This window comes from Sciurus vulgaris, assembly GCF_902686455.1.
Source record: "Sciurus vulgaris genome assembly, chromosome: 3".
Taxonomy (NCBI): Eukaryota; Metazoa; Chordata; class Mammalia; order Rodentia; family Sciuridae; genus Sciurus; species Sciurus vulgaris.
Genome location: NC_136463.1, coordinates 173,748,153 through 173,761,089, shown reverse-complemented (window position 1 = coordinate 173,761,089; position 12,937 = coordinate 173,748,153). Strand labels below are relative to the sequence as shown.

The following is a 12,937-nucleotide window of genomic DNA, read 5'->3' as shown; positions in this document are numbered from 1 at the left end:
CATGGTAGCTGTCCTCTTATACATCTTCTCCATATAGCCCTTTTACCCATTTCTGTCTGATGATTATCTTTGTAGTCTTTTAACTCTCCAATAATGAAAGATATTTCTTCATTATCTACATAATGGCCTCAATTCTCCATTTCCCTGGGTATGGTCTGAAATCGCATTACATCATTTATGATTCCATGTTATGTGTTTTGAGGGAAGGGAGCTCTGATTTCCATAGGGAGGTGATTGACAGCTTCTACTAAATTGCAGTAAAATTTTTTTGTCCTCTTTAATTGCTGGGATTTTAACTATAAGGGATATAGTTCAGGAATAGCATCTCGTATCATCGTAGTTTCTTACATTGCAAAGCTTTTCTCTGATGAAAATTATTTCAGTGGACAATAGCATCTGACCTTGGTGCAACTAAGAGCTTTCCCAGGCCTGCAGGCTCTTTTACTGACCCTACTCAAATTTCAAGTATATCTTGAATTTGTAGAGGTATTAATATTTGAGTGTAGGGCAGAAATTTTGACCAATTTATGCCTGGCTTTTCTTTAAAACAAAATTAGGGTGAAGATTGTTAGGATTCAGCTGAATTCCTCTTTCAAGCCTTTCCTTCATAACTAACCACAACAAAAATATCCTAGTTTGCCAGGAACATTTCTTCCTTTCTTTGACTATCACAAGCAAATACCAATTTGTAACCTATGAAGTACAAAAACTGAGTGTCCTGAAAATTTATGGAATTAATAATGGGGGAGATGTATTAAGGAAAGGACTATTAGCTTATTAGCTAATAACATTTGCCCGGCATTGTTTCTGGCAACCTGAAGAATTGTCAGACTGGGGCTTTGAGTTTGGTCAGGTCCCTGCATTTCCTTACCAGTGTGCCTATATGGAGTTTTCTAGTGACCACAATTTCATTTCTGTCAATTAATTGAGTCACTAATTAAAGGAACAAGAAAAGATACATCCCCTGTTTCTCGCTCCCTTGAAAATTACACTACTTGAAGCAGAAGTTTATTGCTTCTGCCTAAACCTGCTTTGATTCCTGGCATTATGTCAGTCATTTTGTAAATTAGAAGTCAGCTATAATCAGCAAGGGCTGCGTCATTAGCCCTTATTTGGATGAATATCTGTCTCTTCCTCCAGAGTACACATCTGGAGAACGGCATCTGTTCTGCATAGCTTCCATCTGGAAACCCACAGTTCTCATTTTTTCATTTGCATATGTAATAGTCATTGTCATGAAGTAGGTTTTAAGAACAGTAATATATTTTCGATGTTAACTAATGCACAGAAAGTGTTAAATGTTAAATGTTTCAAACTTCAAACTGAGGAAACATGAGATCAATGTAAGTGAAGAAGTGGCATCTTTTTAAAAAAAAAAAGTCTCATAACTAATATCATTTGTCAGTATGGTTTGGATTTGTAGCCATAATTGATTAATGGATTGTCCATTTACTGCTGTTCCTATCGTAGAATCCTACATGTATACCGTGATCATTCAGTGCTGTACATTTTAATTAATGATTTCTTTTCTCTGAAACTGAAATGCCAATATGATTATAAGTGTGTTTGCTGAGGACAGAGTTCAGCAGAACATCTCAATAGCAGAACTAAAATAGAAGACATCAGGCTGTCTGCCACATGACACCTGTGGTCAATTAAACCAGCTCCCTGGGAATGTTCAGCCTTAGGGAGCGAGAACTGTCAAAAGTCCATTCTGCTAACAAATAAGTTTCTGAGTAACTATGTTGTGCATGTTGAAGATGGCTATGATCCGTTTAACTGGAGACTGAGATCTTTATCTTATCTCAGATCTTGCAGCTGTTGGCATCTTTTGTCCATCATCCATCATAGTAGGTTTGCTGCCTCTAGGTAACATGTGTGGTGTGGGAATCAGATGATTCTGTGTTTGAAACTGAATTACTAATTACTAGATGAACTGAGCCTCAGGTTCTCCATCTGTAAAATGGATATTGAAGGATGCAAGATCTCTAAAGTACTAGGCAATAAATAAGAACCATTCTTTTCTCTTAGGGCACCCAGACCCAGTCTGGTTCAATATCTGCCTTATCCTGCATTTAAAAGACCAAGCAGAACTTTGTCCTTGTATATTCCTCTGGGAGAAATGTGTCATAAACTTCCTAGATTTTCTCTAATGAGTCTGAGTACATTTTTAAGCCAAGGACAGGGAGGAAAATCTTTACTTCTTTTTATTCAAGATGGCATCCATATACAGAAAACAGATGTTTGACTTACTCCGCCCCCCAAATCCCATTAAAATCGTAGTATGGGAATAAAAGGGGAATAAAAGTTAAGCTGCTCAGAAAAGACTTTTGCAGATGAGAGTATTCAACAAATCTCACCTTTGAGCCAAGAGTGCCAATGCAAAAGCTCTCCTGGGCAGCAAGGGTCACTTTGCTTTATGTTCAAGAACTCACAGTTTGCTTTACATCATTTATTTCCCAAGTATTTACTCAAAGAAGAACACCAAGAGAAGGGTGACATGCAATATAGGAAGCGAATGAGAACAAACATCAAGATGACAGCTGAGCCACTGTTCTGAAAAAATCAGACCAAATCAGACTGTGAAATTGGAGGAATCCAGGAAGACACTCAGGAAGAACAGGGGACGGGGAAGAGAATGGACAAAAGTGGATCAGCAGAATGAATAAGATACTCAGAATATAGTGCAGAAAGCGTATTATTGTTCATTCAACAGCAACAATAACAATAGGGAAGGCAATCAGGAAGTTGGAAAAACAAGAAATCAATCAAAAATCATAATTCAAATGCTCAACAACAACTAAATTGCATGTGGTTTTAAGTATTTGATAGAATATGAAAAAACAGAAGAGATTTGGCCTTGATGCCTAGGTCATTTCCCTTTGAGAGGTACGATGTTCATTGCAGTGAAACCCCAGAGAAGGGTGGATATTCATAGCACCCTGCATGGCTCTGCAGTTATCCCCAGGCACCTCAATAAAACAAAGGCATGGAAACAAAATTTCTTTATAAAAGATAAAGACCATTTTTTAGATATTAATTCATGGAATCAACCTACAGACAAAGCTCAGGAGGCTTAATTATGGTTAAAAAATAATGTAAATTTATCAACATTGACAGTGGAATGATTGAAGAATAGCTAACAGAGGCAAGGAACTCAGGGAGGGAAGAGCTGAAGAGAGGGTAGGGCGCTAATGTCTTCACTGTAGAAGGTGAGCAACCAGGAGAGACTCGAAGGAGCCAGGCATGGACACACTGTAATCCTAGCTCCTGGGAGGCTGAGCCCAGAGGATCTTCAGTTCTAGGTCAGTCTAGATAACTTAGTGAAAGCCTGTCTCAAAATAAAGACTAAAAAGGACTGGGGATGTAGCTCAGTGGTAGAGCACCCCTGGATTCTGTCCCCAGTACACATGCACCACACACGTACACACACACACACACACACACACACACACACACACATGCACACACATGCACACCAATGGAATAAGAGAGTTTTCTGTCTACTATTTACAATTATAAAGAAACCAAAAATAAAAATTCAAAAATAAAGACTAGAAAGATGTGAGAGCTGAATCTTCACCCATTATGGCAAAAAGTCTATATTTAATACCCAAACTCAGTGAATCAAGAAGTAGTGATGTAAGTATACAATTTAGAGATACATTAGGTAATCACCAATGTAAATTAAAATGTAAATGATTAACAAATTACTGCATATAAGGAGTGAGGATGTGGGGGCTGGTTCTTTCTCATGGTTTCTTTTTTCTGAACTATTTGAGTTCTTTCAACTATGTCCCTTATTATTGGAATAAAACCGTATCAAATTTTTTTAAAAGTCTAAGGACATTGTATCCCATTCATAGAAAATAAATTAACAAAGACCTCTGATGATTGACCATTTTCTACAACTGCAATCAAAGGAGATAGGAGTTTAAACTGACTGTACAGATACATTTAGAAATACTGATGTGCTTTTATTGCTGAAAATAATACTGTGTTTTTAGAAGTTTGGACCAAGTTCAAGTTATTTTAATTTTTTCAATGTTGAGTTAAAAAATGGTGAAAACAATGATTCCTTACTACTCCTTACTACTCAAATATTTAAATTAGATCTTCTTCTCAGCACAACTTTTTTATTTACAAGACTCTCTAAATTTGGTGAAATCAAAGAAAAATCTCTACTTTGATTCTTACGAGAAGTGACTAAAAAGAAATGAAGGGATAATTCTGAACTGTATGAAAATTAATATAGAAACTGCATCCCTGCTTAGATTAAATTCCTCTGTTATATTTGATCATTATGCAAATAAATGATTTAAAATTTTCAATTTCATGCACTTTATTTTTTTAAGGAAAAAGCCAGGCACAGTGGCTCACACCTGCAATCCCAGTGACTTGGGAGGCTGAGGCAAGAGGATTGCAAGTTTGAGACCAGTCTCAGCAACCTAGTGAAGCTCTAAGCAGCTTTGTGAGACCCTGTCCAAAATAAAAAATAAAAGGGGCTGGGGATCTGGTAGAGCACCCCTGGGTTCAATTCCTACAACCAAAAAAAAAAAAAGAAAAGAAAAGAAAAAGAATTGAGAAAGGCTTATTATGTCTTTTTCACTAATTAAAAAATAGTTTGCATGCTTAATGCTTCCTTTCCTTTTACTTTTAATAGGGCAATTATACCACAAGCTAATGATACTTATCACAGGCTGACTTTTCGGAAGCATGTGCTGAAACAAAGTTTATTAGTTTACCTATGAGAGGATGCACGAAGAAGTCAAACTTGGCAGAAGGAAAAGATCAATTCCAATACATTCCCTGGAGCCCCTGGACAGGAAGGGAGTCCTGGATTAAATATGATTTGTTAGAATTGTCCCACATTGGACTGAAATGGCCAAACCTTTATACTCCGCCTCTAGATGCAGGCCACCCCACAAAGGGCATGACAGCAGCCCAGGGCAGGAGCCGTCACCTGGGGAATGCTGACTGCCCTCCCCACACCCGAGCAGAGAGCCACCCTTGAATGGGAGTTGGGGTGCTACTACATCACTACACCACTAATCTGTGATATTTAAGTGAAAAAAAGAACAAAACGTGAAGCATATTTCATTATGAAGAACATGTTGGTCAACTGAGCATGCAGTTGGCTGGCTGTGCACCACGGCATTCAGGAGAAATGGCTCTGTGGATAGTTTCTACCATTCCTGCTTCTGCTCAAAAATTCTGGCATCTGCATCCCACCACGCGCTTGGGAATATTCTCTTGTCACGTCCTATTGGTTCTGCCTCCCTGGCTTTGGCTCTTGATGCCAACTCTCTACCCAGCCTCATCTGATTGGCTACCTGACTTTGGGCCGGTAGATTGGTTAGGCATGATCTGCAGACACTGCTGGTAGAAGCCTCACCCACACAGTAAGTAGAAAGCTGCAGATCACCAGACGAGTTCCATAGCACCCCTCCCCTGGCCCCATGAACAAAAGCGAGGCCTCTGGCATGCAGGATTCCAGAAGCTGGGCAAGTCAGAGAACTCAGCAAAGACAAAGCAAGTCCACTCTTGGAAGAGGCCCCAGAGATCGCTCAATCCAGGCAGCTGTTCATCAGTGGTTTCTGCCTATAATCCCAGTTTCCTTTAGGGGAACTACCTTCCCTTCCTTGAGTCACATTTTTCCATAAGGCTGACCCCACTCCTGTGTGCCAGGTGCCCAATGTGGATGTGTGGTTGGGTCAGAAAGGGACATTTGACCAGCCCGCCCACTTCTTTCAGAAATTATTGAAAGGGTGCTTTCTTTCCTTGGGAAATGCTCAGTGTAAGGGTGTTCTAATCCTGATTCTTCCATGCCTGAAATGGATATTTTAGTCACAGGAGCCAATAAACTATTTTCTATGCCTAAACTAACCTGAATTTTTTTTTTTTCTATTTGTGCTTAACAAAGTTGGGATGATACAACTCCATCTCCTCCATCTCACAAAGTTCTTACTAGTTTCTGGTCTAGTCAGTTTGATGGTGAACTTACTTCTCCTTACACCAAGTCAAAATCTTTCTCTTGGGTTCACCCTTGTTCTAACCTGCAGAGCTGAGGTGGACATCCGCATTTGTCCAAATATTTACTTATATCTGTGATTCTCAAACTTGGTGGCACCTCAGAATCAACAGAGAAATTTTAACATGAAAAATTCCAGGGCTACCCTGCGCCTATAGAATCAAAATTCCTAGGTTTATAGCCAAGGAATGCATACTTTTTAAAGTCACATAGATGTCTGAACCCACCACCAGATTTAAGAGCCCTGATTCACATAATTTCAAGTAATTGTTTTATTAGATTTAATAACAATTTGGTCAGTGGGGATGCAGGCATGGATTTGTGCCCTGTGTATTTGCATCACATCTTCTACGAATCTGGTCATTAAGTTCAAGAAGCAAATGTAAATCCTTCCAAGAGAAACAGGAGCAAGTCTTGGGGAAGAAAATCTGAACTTAAATTAGAAGCGGATTTACCATGACACTAACGGAACTTGTTTCAAGGTCCCTGGTTGAACTTGTCAGTGTTCCCGTGGCTGCATGTCCTTGCGAGGTTTATAGGAATAGGAGAGTTTAACTAGAAATGCATGAGTCCACTGTCTCTCTCCGCTTCAACTTCCACCTGGCCTGATTTCTCATTGTGTTGGGTGGCATGGGAATAGTCACGGGCATTTTGGGACCATTACTAAGGAAATTAATGGTGACACATAGTTTTGGTTTAGTGGATATTTAGGTGGTTCAGCCTCTTCTTCATGGTTCAGTTTTGGTGGTTTTCTTGCTGCCAAGACAATTTCCAGTAATAATCTTACCACTGCAATAGCTGCAAACTCAACCCTGTGAAAGGAAAGCACCGGGTTCAACATGACCCTCATCATGTGCCACGACATTAGGGGTGACAAAGGTGAGCTGGTGGGGGATTTCATCACTTCAGAGCATTTAGTACTACTCTCTGCAACAGACCTTGAAATCTTCCAGATCATATATGAAGGACCCTAGAGAGACATTTTCTTAAAAGTTGTAAGAGTGCTAAAAGTTTATGTGCCGATACCAAAAATAAGTCCTGAACCAAGAGGACCTTTTCCACACCAAAAAATAAGAAACAACATTTGATTCTGTGGTAGAGCACTCTCCTAGCGTGCATGAAATCCAAGGTTTGATCCCAGTACCACAAAGAAGACAAAACAGAAAGAAGTATCATTTGATCCACCATACTAAGATTGATTTTTTCCTTTCAGTCTCTCTATGTAAAAAAATGATAAAATCACCAGGTATGGTGGCTCACATCATAATCTGAGTGGCTTGGGAGGAAGAGGCAGGAGGATTATGCATTCAAAGCCAGCCTCAGCAGCTTAGCAAAGCTCTAAGCAGCTCAGCAAGACCCTGTCTCTAAATAAATATAAAAAACAGGGGCTGGGGATGTGGCTCATTGGTTAGGCAGCCCTGGTTTCAATCCCTAGTAGCAAAAAAATAAATAAATAAATAAAAATAAAATAAAATCATTGTTGTATGACTAGGCAATCAAATAGTATGCAAATAATTTTATTAAGGGGTACATCAAATAGCTAATTAAAAATAAGATATTTTTTTCTGAATTTTGAGATCTTTTTAAAACTTGTCAACTTCATATGTTTTGTGGTGGTGGTGATTTAGTCTATACTTCTAAATAAGTATTTAGCATTTCTTCTTACCTAGTAATTTGAATGATTTTTCTTAAAAATATGTCTCCAAAACTGTAGCGGCTTTAGGCCCAGAGCTTTGCCCTGTTGGAAATAAGTACCTCGCCCCTGCACTCTGATAATGGATGTGAAAGACCCTAATGGCTTTGTCCTTTTCAGCAGCCTCAGCCTCCTGAAAACCAAATCTGCTTATGATTAAGTCAGCAAATGCACAGTTGATGGATTGTAATGACTCTGAAGAAATCTGTGTGGCCAGAAAAATAAATAATACATTGTTTAAAGGTTTTTGAACTCTTATGATGTTTTGGAAGAAGACAGTCTTTAAAATACAATTAGGAGGGAGAATATACAATGGTCAGGGAGGAAAATAATTTAAAAATATATACACATATACACATACACCAATTAGTTGTGCTTAACCATGGTAGATGAAGGGCTATTTCCCATTTATAGGAAATATTACAAAATCATCATCATGTGAAGAGTCAGTGAAACATACCATGCAGGAGAGCCAGGCTTGGCTAAGTGTACCCTTGGAATGGGTTTGCTCTTTTCCAGCAAGGGTACTGCTTCAAGTAGGGATGGCGTAGGGCACCACGGAGATGATGCAAATAGCACATGGAGAGATGGCCCCATTTCTTTATTGCAAACACACCCAGGTTTCCATGCATGCTCCCAGTTTTAGCCCTTTATAACAGAGTAAAGGCAGAAATCAATTCCACCTTCTTTCCTGCACCCCTTTGAACAATTTCAGTCCTTACAGTCTGGTATCTAAAAGATGTTCATTTAAAACTCTTGATTGAGGCTGGGGATGTGGCTCAGTGAGAGACCCTTTGCCTAGCATGCATGAGGCTCTGGGTTTGATCCCCAGCACAATAAATAAATAAATAAAGTAAAATTCTTTCCTTCAAGTTCCTTTAGTCATCCTACAGATTCATAAATAGACTTACTAAAAAAATGTGTGGCCATTAAAGTTTGGTGTATTCTATGTTACACAAAATAGAACTTTACATCTCTGCAACAGTACTTCTCAGAACACTTAATAATCAATCTTTAAGTGCAGACTATAGAATGTGGTTTGGAATGTTTCCCAAAATATTTAATCACAAACCCCCTTTTTGAGGAATTAATATTTCAGGGACTATAACATTGGGAAACCATTCCAGACCAAAATAGAATGAGACAACGGAATGTAAATGCTTTATAAAATAAAAACTAAACAAATTGTCTGATACTGGGATAATAGCCATCATCATTATTATTAAGGCTGCTCTGATTCAAGGAATCAATTGTTCTCTCACTTTTTCCCAGTGGGGTCCATTTATACTGTCTATAGATATGAGGAAAAAAATAAGATAAGTGTTTACTTGCATAATTTTCTGCTATGATAGTGTTACTTCACAAAGAGGCTGAGAAAAATTATATATGTTCTTAACAATCAAGCATTTGTCTGCTGCCTCAGTAGATTTTGCTACTTTATTATTAGAGTCTCCATTGCATTTACTAAAGAACAGGCTGTCAGCATCCTCTTTCTCAAAATCCCAATGGTATTTTTTGCAAAAATAGAAAAATTCATCCTAAAATTCATATGGAATCTCAAGGGACCCCAAATAGCCAAAACTATTTTGAAAACAAGAAAAACTAGAACACTCATACTCCCTGATTCCAAAACATATTACAGAGCTGCAGTAATCCAAATGATGTGGTACTGGGAAGTAGTTCAGGGGAAGAGCTCTTACTTAGCATGTTGGAGGCCCTGGGTTCAATCCCCAGCACCACCCCCATACCCGACATACACACCAAAACACAATGTGGTACTGTCATAAAGACAGACAACAGACCTATGGAACAGAATACAGAGCCCAGAAACATCTCTCATGTGGGCAATCAAATGATCTTTGACATGGATGCCATGATCATTTGGTGACAGTCTCTTCAAGTACTATTGAAAAAGCTTGATAAAAGTTCAAAAGAATGAAGTTGGACTATAATTTTATACCACATAGAGAAATGAAATCCAAATGGATTCAAAAACAAGTCTATCAAACTCCTAGAAGAAAATATAGGGGGAAAACTTCATGACATTAATCGTGGCAACAATTTCTTGGATACAATTGCAAAAGACTCATAACAAAAGTAAAATAGATAAATGGGACTACATCAAATTGAGAAACTTTTGTGAGTCAAAAGTCATATTCAACATAGTGAAATGCAAGGGAGAAAGCATTTCCAAATCACATATCTGATAAGGAGTTAAGATTCAGAATATGCTGGGTGTGATGGCACATGCCTATAATCCCAGTGACTTGGGAAGCTGAGGCAGGAGGATTGCAAGTTCAAAGCCAGCCTTAGTAACTTAGTGAGGCCCTAAGCAGCTCAGTGAGACTCTGTTTCTAAATAAAATACAAAAAAGACTGGGGATGTGGCTTAGTGGTTAAGTGCCCCTGAGTTCAATCCCCAGTACAAAAAAATAAAATAAAAAAATAAGATCCAGAATATATCAAGAACTACTATAATTCAACAACAACAAATCAAATAACCCAATTTAAATATGGGCAAAGTTCTTGAATAGATATTTCTCCAAATAAAATACACTAATAGTCAATAAGAATATGAAAAGGTATACAATGTCACAAATAATCAGATAAACAAAAATCAGATCCACAGTGAGATGTCACTTCATATCCACTAGAATTAGAGTACTATTTTTAAAGATACAGAAAAAAAAAAAAAAAAAACAAGTGTTACCAAGGATTTGGAGAAATTAGAACCCTTATATACTATTGGGATTCTAACATGGTGCATTTGCTATGGAAAACAGTGTGGAGTTTCCTCAAAAAATTACGAATAGAAGTATCACATGCTCTAACAACCCCACTCCTGGGTATAAAGGCAAAGGAACTGAAATCAGTATTTTGAAGAGATATGTGCACTCTCATATGCAGATAATATTATTCATCATAGCTAAGAGATTGAAGCAATCCAAAATGTCCATCAATAGATGAGTGGATAAACAAAATATGGCATTACACATTCAATAAAATATTACTCAGACTTTAATTGGAAGGAAATTTTGACACATATTACAACATAGATGAACCTCGAGGACATTATACTAAGTGAACTAAACCAGCCACAGACAGACCAAAAACTCTATGATAGCGGCACACACCTGCTATCCCAGCAACTGGGGAGGCTGAGGTAAAAGGGTCCCAAGTTCAAAGTCAGCCTGGGCAACAATAAAACCCTGTCTCAAAATGAAATTAAAAAGGGCTGAGGCTATAGCTCAATGATAGAGTGACCCTGGGTTCATTCTCCAATACCAGAAAAAGTAATCTTGCATGATTCCATATATATGAGATATTTAAGGTGGTGTTAGAAACAGAAGATGGAATGGTCAGGAGCTGGAGATAGGTCAGGGAGGGAATTTCTGTTTAGTGGGTACAGTTTCAGAGTTGCAAGATGAAAAAGTTCTGAAGATCCGTTGCATAACAATATGAATAAACTTAGCTTAAAAGGTTTACCATTGCTTAAAAATGGCTACAATGGTAAATTTTGTGGTATATGCTTTTTACCATAAACACACATACTCAAAAACTGAAGCTTCTCAAAGATGAGTCCAGGTCACTTACATCTGGATTTTCTTAGTACTTCTTTCTTTTGTTTACTTTTGTTCTGATCAAATGTTGAAGCCAGAATACTTGAGATTATAAGTAGATGCATACATGAACAAAATCACAGAACTCAAGAGTGAGAAGTTGATAATATCCTGAAATGTTTTCATGCGAAATTTTCTTTTCCTTTAAATTTTGCAGGTGATGATCACACAGAGGAGAAACTTACACGGGCATCCGGTCTGTGAAGCACTTTGCCACTTAGATCTTTGCACAAATGTCAGAGAGAAGAAGAGTCTCAGAAGCTGGGTCTCAACTCCCACAGCCCATGAGAACCCATGATGCCTCTTCTTTCAGTCCAAGCTGGGGTTAAATAATGCATGTATAGACTTGCACCGTCTTTGGCTTTCTTTGTCCCTAGAGGTCAAGACAATCCCTGGTGTGAGGCTGGAACTTGAGAACTTTAATATTTCTCAGCACTCTGGCAGCCTTTAGCTTTGAGATTCTTGGCTGTGCTAGAAGCATCAGAACAAATAATGATAAGGAAGGCAATTTAATTACAGCCTTGTTTACTCTTATTTGTGGCATCCGTGAAACTGCTTTTCTTTTCACTAAAAGTCTGTGCCTTACTTTCATCTCTCAGAGAAGATCCATAGCTCAAAGAGAAAGCACTTTTATAACTTTCACATAACTTTTCTACCTAATTACATATTTTATAGCATCTAATAAGAAGGCAAACTTATAAGAGCGGGGGAAAGTTTCTGACAATACGGATTTGATTCAAGGAATCCCAGGCTGCAGAAAGCTTTTTTTTTTTGAAGAAAAGTACATGGCATGTCTGGCCAACTGATCTTACCTCTGCAAGAAGGCCACAGTGACATGAGGGCAAGAAGCTGTTTTAGAATTGAACCTGAAGTTGGTTGGCATATAAAGTCCGAGCTCTTGAAAGGCTCTCAGAGATGGTGGTGACAATCTGAGCCCATAGATTTTCCCAGGTGAGAACGGCCAAGTCCCCCAGACCTGCATCTCTTTAAACTTCAGAAAGACCTGGAGTGCTGGTTTGAAGAAAAAGGAAATTTCACATGAAAACATTAAGGAATATTTTCAACATTCAACAAATAAAAATAATGTCTGGGTAGCAAAAAGCTTCACAGACCATGTGAAGAAGAGACACAGGTATTTAACTCTACTGCAGAGGAAGCTCCTCTCTTTTCCATTCTGCCCTTGTAGCATTGGCACGCCTCTGCATTTCCTTTTCACCTCCCTTGATCCCCTCATTCCAGGATTTAGATCAACGGATCTGTAGAACTGTCAGGGCCAGACTCCAGGCTCTGAGGCTGAGCAGCACCCAGAGAGAAAAGACAGAGGAAGGAGGACTCCTAGAACTTACCCTGGGCAGGAGCTCTGCACGCCTCCATCTTCCTCCCTGTTTCCATGGGGACGCCCGCACTTCTTAAAGGAGGCAGAGAAAAAGAAAAGAGCAAAGTGAAAAAGTAAAGCTGGATCCAAGATCATTGTCTCTAATCCTTCCAAACTGAAGTGCTTAGTGAGGTCTTACAAACAAACAAGCATTATTAATACTATTTTTACGAAAATGATGTCAATTTGGGGTCTGTCTCTAAGATTGGTGATTGACAG

At 38.5% G+C, this 12,937-nt stretch overlaps 1 long non-coding RNA gene across 1 annotated transcript in view; it reads right to left on the bottom strand.

The window, feature by feature from the left end:
* LOC306658330 overlaps positions 1-12,748 on the bottom strand; it is a 30,921-nt gene extending 18,173 nt beyond the window's left edge. The window contains exon 1 of the long non-coding RNA XR_013763028.1: positions 12,690-12,748. This is a non-coding gene — a long non-coding RNA (uncharacterized lncRNA). The remainder of the gene's footprint in view (positions 1-12,689) is intronic.
* Positions 12,749-12,937: the final 189 nt, after the last annotated feature.